This window comes from Coffea arabica, chromosome 9c, assembly GCF_036785885.1.
Source record: "Coffea arabica cultivar ET-39 chromosome 9c, Coffea Arabica ET-39 HiFi, whole genome shotgun sequence".
Taxonomy (NCBI): Eukaryota; Viridiplantae; Streptophyta; class Magnoliopsida; order Gentianales; family Rubiaceae; genus Coffea; species Coffea arabica.
The window spans coordinates 30,800,247-30,809,948 of NC_092326.1; the positions used below are offsets into that span (position 1 = coordinate 30,800,247).

Genomic DNA, 9,702 nt, shown 5'->3' on the forward strand with positions numbered 1-9,702 from the left:
TTGAGCTCAACGAATGCATCCCTACTAGCATAGGAAGAAGCAAGGACAGAATTTTCTGGAGATTCTCCAAAACTAGAGCATATACTGTGAAGACTGGTTATGCATTGGCAAGACAGGAGGATGTCCAGCGCTGTAGAAAAGGAGTAAGCAATGCTGAAACTAGTTGGGAGATAAGAAAACATAGTGTGTGGAAGAAACTGTGGCAACTGAAGGCGAAGGCCAAGCTGAAACACTTTATGTGGAAATGCCTACAGAATTGCCTACCAATAAACGAGATTATTCTCAAAAGGTTGGGGAAAGGAGAGGGAAGATATGACTGCTGTGGGAAAAATGTGGAAACTATATAGCACTTGCTTTTCTTTTGTACAAATGCAGCAAAAGACAAATAGCACAATCTGTGGCTCTGGTGGGAGATGGCTACTCAATCAATCTCGAAGGAACAAGGGCAAGATAGAGTAAACCTCACCATCAACATCTTTTGGAAAATTTGGAAAGCAAGAAACAAAAAAGTTTTTGAAAATGCCAGCCAAGATCCATACAGAACAGTTCAGAAAGCGCCAGGTGACTAGATCGAGTATGAACAGGCAAGGGAAGCAAAACAAGAGAACATTGCACTTCACACCAACAGTGAGCCTCAAAAAAGGAGAGAAACACCAAAGGAAGATGTGATATGCACGTACACGGATGCTGCAACATCAGCCAAAATGATCAGGACTGGCCAAGGAATAATAGAAATAAACTGGAAAGGAACGATTGTGAGAGCAAAAAGGATTGTCAACCAATGGAAAGGAACATCAAGCAAAGAAGAAGATCTCGCAATAAGGAACACAATGCTGATGGCTAAACATGTAGGATGGGCTAAAATAAAAGTCCATACAGATTGCAAATTAGTAATAGATCAGATAAACAGATGCAATGACTATGACTACAACATTGCAACTATTCTAGAAGATGCGCAGGAACTCAGAACAGGCTTTGCAAGCTGTACTTTTGTATTTATACCTAGATCAGAAAATGAAATCAGCCATTCACTAGCTCAGTTTGTTGTTAAGTTAGTGCATGATATTGAATGGAACAAGATTTTCCAAGATGGCTGATAGATTTAACACAGAAGGAAATAAGGGTAGTGGCCCCTTTTTGTAATTAATACTTGTACTATCAAGTGTTTATATAATCTGTTAACATTTGTTGGAAAAAAAGATTCTAGATGTGACTATTATGGGCTCTAGAGGTGGCCCTCATCAAATGTGGTACTTAAATCTGGTCATAATATAAGTGTCCACTTTAGTCATGTGCAGATTCTAGAGATGATTATTATGGGCTCTAGAGGTGGCCCTCATCAAATGTGGTACTTAAATCTTCACAACACTTCACTCCTTGGACTCCCTTATATAGTTGGGCCCATAATACCACTTGACCCTAGACTCACCCAGCATAGAGATCATGTGAGATTTGCTTTAATACTATTTGTAATGACCTAACCTGACCCTCATGAATAACGAAAGATTGGGACGTATGTTAATTTCTTTCTTACCTTGGCTCTAAAACTAAAATCGTTAAAATTACACTTAAACAATCTATATTTCCCACCAAAATCGAGCATAGGATTATATTTGAAAGCAAATGCACAATTGCTTGTAAATAAAACTCAAAATCTCAATATACATACATTATATTGATATTTCTTCTTGTTAGCTATGACATTTAACAACGCTCTCAAAGGCTTGGAAGACTAAATTGTCTCAATTGAATTCAATCACTCTGTATGTCTAAAATAACTAATTTTTTAAGTAAGAAAAATAAAATGTGTAAGCTAATAAGTCCAATTGGGTTGGGTTGGCCAAGGTGCGAACTGGGAAATAGACCTATCAATTGGGTTGGGTTGGCCTAAACTCAACTCAGTCGGCCTTAAATGTAGTGGGCTGAGCCTTGTGCAATTTGAGCTAAGTTGATCATGGGCCAAAATATTTTATCTAATTTAAATATGAGTTGAGTTTGGGTTGTATTTAGTTTAGCCCACTTAATTCTTGGCCCAAACAATATATATATTAGGGCTCATATGTAGGAAATAAGAAGATTTGTTTATCTAAATCCAATCAAATATATGATATTGAGATGGCTAATTTTATGATAGATTGATCTTTTTCAATCTCTAGTAGATAGATTTATTGATGTTATGGTAAACTTTATTATTTTTTGTCATGAAATTCAAACTTCTTTTAGATATTATGTGACGCCCCCACTTCTCCCTAAGGCGAACCAAAGGGTATCCGCGGAACGCCTGCCCAGCTCTCGCCAGGACTCACTACAATCCATCATTCAAAACCTCGAAATACTTCAAGTAATTTCAATACATAATTAAAGTACTTCAAATATCTCACACTTACAATTATACAGCTTTCAAACTTAAATACAACCCAACGAAAAATGGTACAATAGCCATCCGTTATAATATAACTTAAAGTCTTCAAAGAAAACAATCTAGTACTACTCACGAGCACCCTTGGTCTCGAACCCTGTAAAAGAAAATCACAACGTGGTATGAGCTACACAGCCCAGTGAGATTCCAAGACACTCTAGTAGTTCAAATAAATCAAGTAAGTTGAGCATATCATATGTATGGTTCATGGTTACACATGGCATGTTAGCATGAAATAATTATCATTATGCAGAAATAACACATATTGAAGGATACGGTGTTCTAGTGGAACTCTGTCGGTCATCTGCACCTTATGACTTTCGGATCCCCTCGGTTTGACTGGCCATCACCTTATCCCTCCAGTGGTAATACTCAAGTATACCGAAACGGTGGTCCAGGATTCCAACCTACCCGACCGAGCCCAGTCCTGGCTCGAGTAGGTCAGTAACCAAGGGCAGGGCCCAAGTTCAGCTTAGAGCTTACAACATGCACAGGTAACCAAGTAATTCGACAAAAGGTAAAATTCATCATTTGAATAGGTCGAGTGAGGTAAATTACACACTTGCCTAACAATGATGGACAGCATCATATAACATGTGATTCATGATAATCAAGTAATCAAGTGGATACTTAGCACGTAAGCACGCAAGCAATACAAGTTGATTTCATGGGAGCATGTAATTCACGGATATCAAATAGTCATGCAGATTGAAAATCATGTGAGCAAATAGTCAAGTAATCAGGTAGTCATGTGGGTTGGCAAAGGTTCACGGTTAACGGTTAACGGTTAACGGTTGACGGTTGACGGTTAACGGTTGAGTAGTGACGGTTAATTGACAGGCATTCGTCATATTAATAGGCCATCATTAGCCATTATCCCATTTTTACCATGTGAGAGTCGAGGAGATTCACTCCAATGACGTATGCAACCTTAGCATACCAAGTCATGTTATTCGAGTATTTCCAAGCATGAGTTATTCATCTCAAAAGAGAACGAGTGCGATAAAGTACACACTCGACTCCATTTTTCAAAAAATCGAGTAGGCTAAGCAAGCAATCCAGCAAGTTAAGCATGTATCGAGTTCATATGGTCATTTGATATGGTTAATCATTTAACCAATTCATGTAGATATGTAATGCAAGTATACATTCCTTAAATAGGCATGAGTATGGTAAATACTTAACACATAGTACTTAGCACTTAATAATCATGAAATAAACATGTCCTAAACTTATTCAAATACGTATTCCTATATGGAACACTCACCTAATCAAAACAAGCGAGTAGTTCTCAAACAAGCGTTTTAGGTGTCCGCTCCGAGATCCTCTTGAAGGTCCCCTCGAGTGCCTGAGCAAACAATCGTTGTCTATTACACACTATCGTTTAAAATCTCCAATTATCACGAAGGGTCACACACCAGTACAATCTAGAAAATATCGCAATGATGAGCCTAAATTTCCTCGAAAAATCAAGGCCCAAGAGTGGAGTTAAAAAACTCAAGAATAATCCGATTTTTATCCCCAAAATCATTGGAAGGAAGCAAGTAGGTATGAAATCAAAAAAATCATTTTTCAAACGAATGACCGAAGTCGGATGAAGATGCGACACGTCACCATCCGGCCAAGAACTGGCCGGATATCCGGTCGGATTTCTATGAAAATGTTTCCCGCGCAAATATTTTCAAAAAGCTAAGAATTATCGGATTTAGGGACATTGTTGGAAAAATCATAACTCATTCTCTGAAAGTCCAAAATTGGAAAACTTGGTACCATTGGAAATTTCTTTGAAAGTACTAAAAGTTCTTAGAAGACACTTTTCAATGAATCCAAGTGGAAGACATTCAAAAATTGGCTCAAAGTTGGTAACTTGAATTACCAAGACAGATTTAAGTTGGTTTTTGGCCAACTTTGGAAATTCGGCAAAATTCACTTGTTTTGAACTAACCTTTGAAATTTGGAAATAAATTAGTGTTGCAATCCAAGAGTATAACAAAACAAGCATAACAAGAAACGGAGTTTCGAGCACCAAGATATGGCAGCTCAAAGTTGCTGAAAATGAGACCGTTGGCCTATTTTCCAGATTTAAATCAATGACTTTGGGACGTTGGTTGAACATTGAAACAGACTTGGAATGGCACCAAATTTAGTAGTATTACACTACCATATAGGGGCTATTCCTCTGCAAATTTTCACGCAAAATCTAGCACGAAGAGTCAATTAACAAAACTGTTGAAGTTTTCAAGAATTTCCAAGGCAATCTGCCTCGTACCTTTGTTTTCCTTTTCTCAAACATTTGGCCACTAAAAACCTCTCAAATATGGTTCATTTGCGTAGATAATGTCTAAGAAACATCCAAGCTGCATTTGGTAGGTGATTTATACCCAGAATTTCGAATAACAAGTCCCAAGTCAAGATTGGCTAATTGGCTAAGAGAAAAGGAAAAGTTTTCCAGATTCGAAGAGCAATTTTGGGGCATCATTTGCATATCAAAATGGTCTTAGAATATCACCAAATTTTGCACAATTAAACCTCCATATGAGGACCACTCCTCTATCAAATTTCAATTGAAATTTCACACGGAAAGGTAGTTAACTAAACCATCAAAGTTCAAGAAATTTCCCAAGGCAAAACTGTCTTCTAGCTCTCCTTTCTTTTTAAACATTTTGTCCAATGCAACCAACCCAAATCTGGTTTATTTGTAAAACAAAGTCCAAGGAACATCTAATATAAAGTTTGGCAGATGTTGGACATCAAAGTTTCTAAATCCGAAATCAACAAGTCCCAAATCAAGCTAGGCCATTTAACTAGTCAAAAGAGGATTTTTACTCACTGCATCAGTTTCGAAATATGGCCACAACTCACTCAATTCAAATTGGAATTGAGCGTGGTTGATGGCGTTGGAAATCTCTATCATAAATTTGAATTTTCTCAGAAGAAACCATTTTCGAATTCCATTCACAAACAGCTCGTTTTTGAGCATCAAGATACAAGTCCTGTCCTGTCTCCTGGATAGAAACGAAACAGGACAGTGATTTTCAATCGAATGGCGTGGCTCCCTCAAGTGGAACCAGAACGTAAAATTGGTACCAATAGAAATCTGGGAATGTCTAGTTTCCAGTGCCGCAAACGGCACTTGATTTTGACATCGGAGCAAAGAGTTATGGCCGATACAAAATGGCTGCCTGGGCAATACGGGATTCATTTTCCAGTTTTGCTAATTTTGGAAATCAACTCATTTGACCAACCAAATCATGTTATTTTTCAATGACATTTTGTACACACTCACAATAACATGTAAACAACATAATCAAGTCATTAGAATCTCAAAAGTTTGCACAAAAATGGTCAGACAAGGCAGGGATAAAATGGTCACTTTTGCTCCAAGCACCTCTTATGATTTTCTACCAACAATACAACATTAATCCACTAATTTAAGCACTAAACCACCATTAATTTCATCATCAAGCATGAGATCAGCCCTCAAGACAAAGGTGGGAGTTCATAGAGCCCACCCATTTCATTTTATACCATAAACAAGACTACCCACATGATTATATAACCTTATATGTGCAATTTATCTTACAAAAACTAAGATCTATGGGTTGGATGATTTGCTACCTTCTTGGATGACTAGATCAGAAATTTTTTGTCACTTTGAGCCCCAAGAAAACCGTGGAAATGAAGCTCCTCTCCTTGCCTAGATGAATCTCCAAGTTGTTGTGAGTTTGTGGTAGAAATTTCAAGTGATTTGGTGCAAGTTTGAGAGGTGAAATGATGAAGAAATTGGTCTTCTTCTTTCTTGTTAATGGCCGGCTGTTTGAGAGGGAAAAGAAAGAGTGTTCAGCCGGCACTTGAGGTGAAAAGAGAGGGGTTTTGATCTGGTGTGATGCACCCTTGAAAAGCTTGGTAATTGAATTCAAATTTTGGTGCCAAAAGTCAACTCTCACTAGTGCGCGTACGAGCGCGTCTCGTACTCGATTCCTCTCGAGTTTGTTTCACTAGTGCACTAAACCTCTAATGCACTTATATTCATATAAATATTATTCACTCTCAATTGTTCTAAAATAAGGGTCTAAAATTCCTCAATTAAATCGCGCGCGTAAAAACGCGTACATCCGATTTAAGCGTGATAACGCCAAACTTCCGAAAAATTCTTATAACGATAGTACTAATAACTATCACTTGAGTATTTAAACATTAAAATACCTAATTTAGGTCCATTGTACATGTCTCCAATATTCCAAACTTATTGTACTCTCAATCGGTCAAGATTTCCAAAGACGTGTTCACTATTTTCACTAAACGAGCTTCCGGAAATTAATTATTTGAAACAAGTCATTTTAAAAATATAATGAAACTATATTTCCATGTAATTAGGTCTCAAGAGTTTAGAAAATAATATTCGGAGTAAAAGGTCAAATAAATAATTAAATAAGCTAGAAATAGGAGATTAAATAAGTAAATTTTGCGAGTCCTCACATATTATAGAACATCTATGGATTACTTGGCTGTTTGGTTTAACTTGATTTTGTGAATCTTTAAAACACATGGCATGAGTTTGGGCCTGTTGAAATTCGGCTGAATACCCAACTTTATGAACCACAAAAATGCGAGCCTAGTTGAATTGAATTTAGGCTCAAAAGAATTTTACTTTATGTGAACTGAATTTGAGAATATCAAAACCCAACTCACATAGCCCAATTGACAAGTCTACCTGGAAAGTGGCCCAACCTTCACTTATTCACAATGTCAAATTAGGTCGTACTCTCAAGGCCATAAGTAGCTACATGAGAGATGGTAGGCATGTTAAACACACTCTACTAGATTTGGAGTTTAGAATAATCTAATAAGAATCTAAGTCAGGGACATGTCAAAGGCTATGAAAGAAAAAGGCATAAGGGTTGTTTTTCATGACTTTTATGAGTTTGAGAACAACATTTTCATTGAATTTACTAGAAAAAGCCATTTGATTTTGGAGTTCGAACTTAGTATCATGAATAAAGTTGTAAAATATTTTTGAGCCATCATGCGGGATCAATTGGTTTAAAAATGGTAAGATTGCCCTTGAATTTTGAAAAAATATATAAATATTTATCATAATGCACCTAAAAGAGGTGAAAGCAAACATACTATTGCATGTTGTTACATACATTGTGAAGTGTGACCTTCTTGATTGTCCACTATAAATAGTTTTACCAATATATCTGGAAGCTTATTCTCTTGCAATATAACCTTTCCATCTGAACAGCAAAACTTGGAAGTTTCAGAGTAAAACTTTTTCATGCCACATCATTGGCAATCTCGAACTTCCGATAAAACATCAGGTTTCAAACTGATTGAAGCCAATACTTCTGTTCCTTTTATCACACGTTTTCCTAAAAGACAATTGTAACTACATTTTGTTTTTGAAAGAATGGAAATGTCTAAAAGAAATAAATAAGGTCACAGAACCTTGTTTAGGGGAACTTCAGTTTCCTACCTTCAATAGCTCCTTTAGACCTACGTTTTGAAACTTGGACTACATAGTAACTCAATGGAGTTTAGGAGTTAGGAATCAGTGGGTTCGACCAGTTAGACTGGAGGTTAAATTGGATGACATCATAAATATGTCATAAATACATATTAATAATATATGATCAAAATAATATATAAAAATTTCCCTCAAATTAGTGTTACAGCTATATATATACACACATGCATGCATACACACACACACATATATGTGTATATATATAGTAGTTTACAACTTTATATACACATTTGAGGAGTTTAGATTCAATCCGAAAGGATTGACTTTAAAAATATTTTTAAAAAAAGGTAGAAATATAACTTTAAAAATGAATTGAGTTATTGTTGCACTTTATTAAAAGTGTGAGGTGTTAAAATTATCTTATTAAAAATTGTAGGGCATCCAAAGGTAAAGAAAAGAAAAGAGTCACAAAATTGAAAAATCAAAAGGAAATGAGGAACTTTTTTTTAATAAAATAGAATAATTTTATTAATCATGAGATCAAATCTGCAACAAGTGCAGAACTAGTAAAAGATAGAGGAGAGTTTCACCATATACAAGAATCTAAAAGATTAACAGCATACTTAGCAAGGCTATGAGCCAGAACATTGAACGATCTAGGAATCCATGAAACGTCCCAACACATGAAATCTTGACATAATACAATGGCATCATCAATCAACAACCCACATGATGAATCATCAGATTCCAAATGGTCCAACATTTTGATAACCTTTTGTGAATCTCCTTCCAAAACAAGCTTATTGAAACCCAAATCATGCAGTAATTGAATAGCATGTTTGGCTGCATATGATTCAACTACATTTGGTTCCAATATACCAAGAATTTTTTTTGGAAAGTCCAGCATTGAAACTTCCTTTATCATCTCAGATAATAACACCTACCCCTGATGATTTATCATCCATAGACACAGCTCCATCAAAGTTTGCCTTAACAAAACCTGCATTGGGTCATATCCAATGAGATATTGACAACCTTGATTGGATAGAAGTAGGAGTACTGAACTTATCTTTGGAATATGCTTCACGGAATTGATTGAGGAATGCTATAGGCAAGGGGACCAAACTAAGAGGATCCCTATAAGGCCCATCCAAAATCGTTCCATTCTGATTATCCCATAAATTCCAGAGAATAACATCCACCAATTCCATCCCTTTGCTTGATAGTCAAAAAAGTAGGTTGGGAAGCCAAGATTTGATCTGATTAGCTGAATGCACTTGAACTTTTTGGCTTAAGAAACTAAGTGCCCAATATTGTACAACTGCAGGACAAGTTAAGAAGGTATGATCAATATCATCAACTGGAGTGAGACATAAAAGGCAAGAGGTATCTAAATGAAGCCCTTTAGTTTTGAGTTTAGTGCTAGTTGGTAGTACATCTTTACATGCCCTCCATAAGAAAATTTTAATTTTCTCCGGAAGATTCAAGTGCCAAAGCCAAGACCAAACACTTTGCTTTAGAGTGCTACTATTTGGTGGTAAATTCTCCCAATTAGAAGATTGTTGCTTGATCAAGTGATACGCACTCTTCATTGTAAAAGATCCATTCTTTGAAAGTGCCAGATTGCCTTATCCTTATTGCGAGCGTCTCCAACTGGAATGCTTTGAAGTAATTCATTCTCCTTGGGCCAAAAAATCTCCTGTAACCAGTCAACTCGCCAAGTCTTTTGATTGTAGTCTATTAGGCAATCAACCATGGAATTCTTCGATAATGTAGTGGACCATGACACAATTTTAAAAATAGATGGCCGCGG

At 36.4% G+C, this 9,702-nt stretch overlaps 1 long non-coding RNA gene across 1 annotated transcript; it reads right to left on the reverse strand.

Annotated features, from left to right (window-relative positions):
- Window positions 1–2,339: 2,339 nt before the first annotated feature.
- On the reverse strand, window positions 2,340–6,287 carry LOC140013985 (uncharacterized). The gene is made up of 3 exons (XR_011820833.1): window positions 6,038–6,287; window positions 3,687–3,767; window positions 2,340–2,516 (listed from the first exon to the last, which is right to left on the reverse strand). It is a non-coding gene; the product is annotated as an uncharacterized lncRNA (long non-coding RNA).
- Window positions 6,288–9,702: the final 3,415 nt, after the last annotated feature.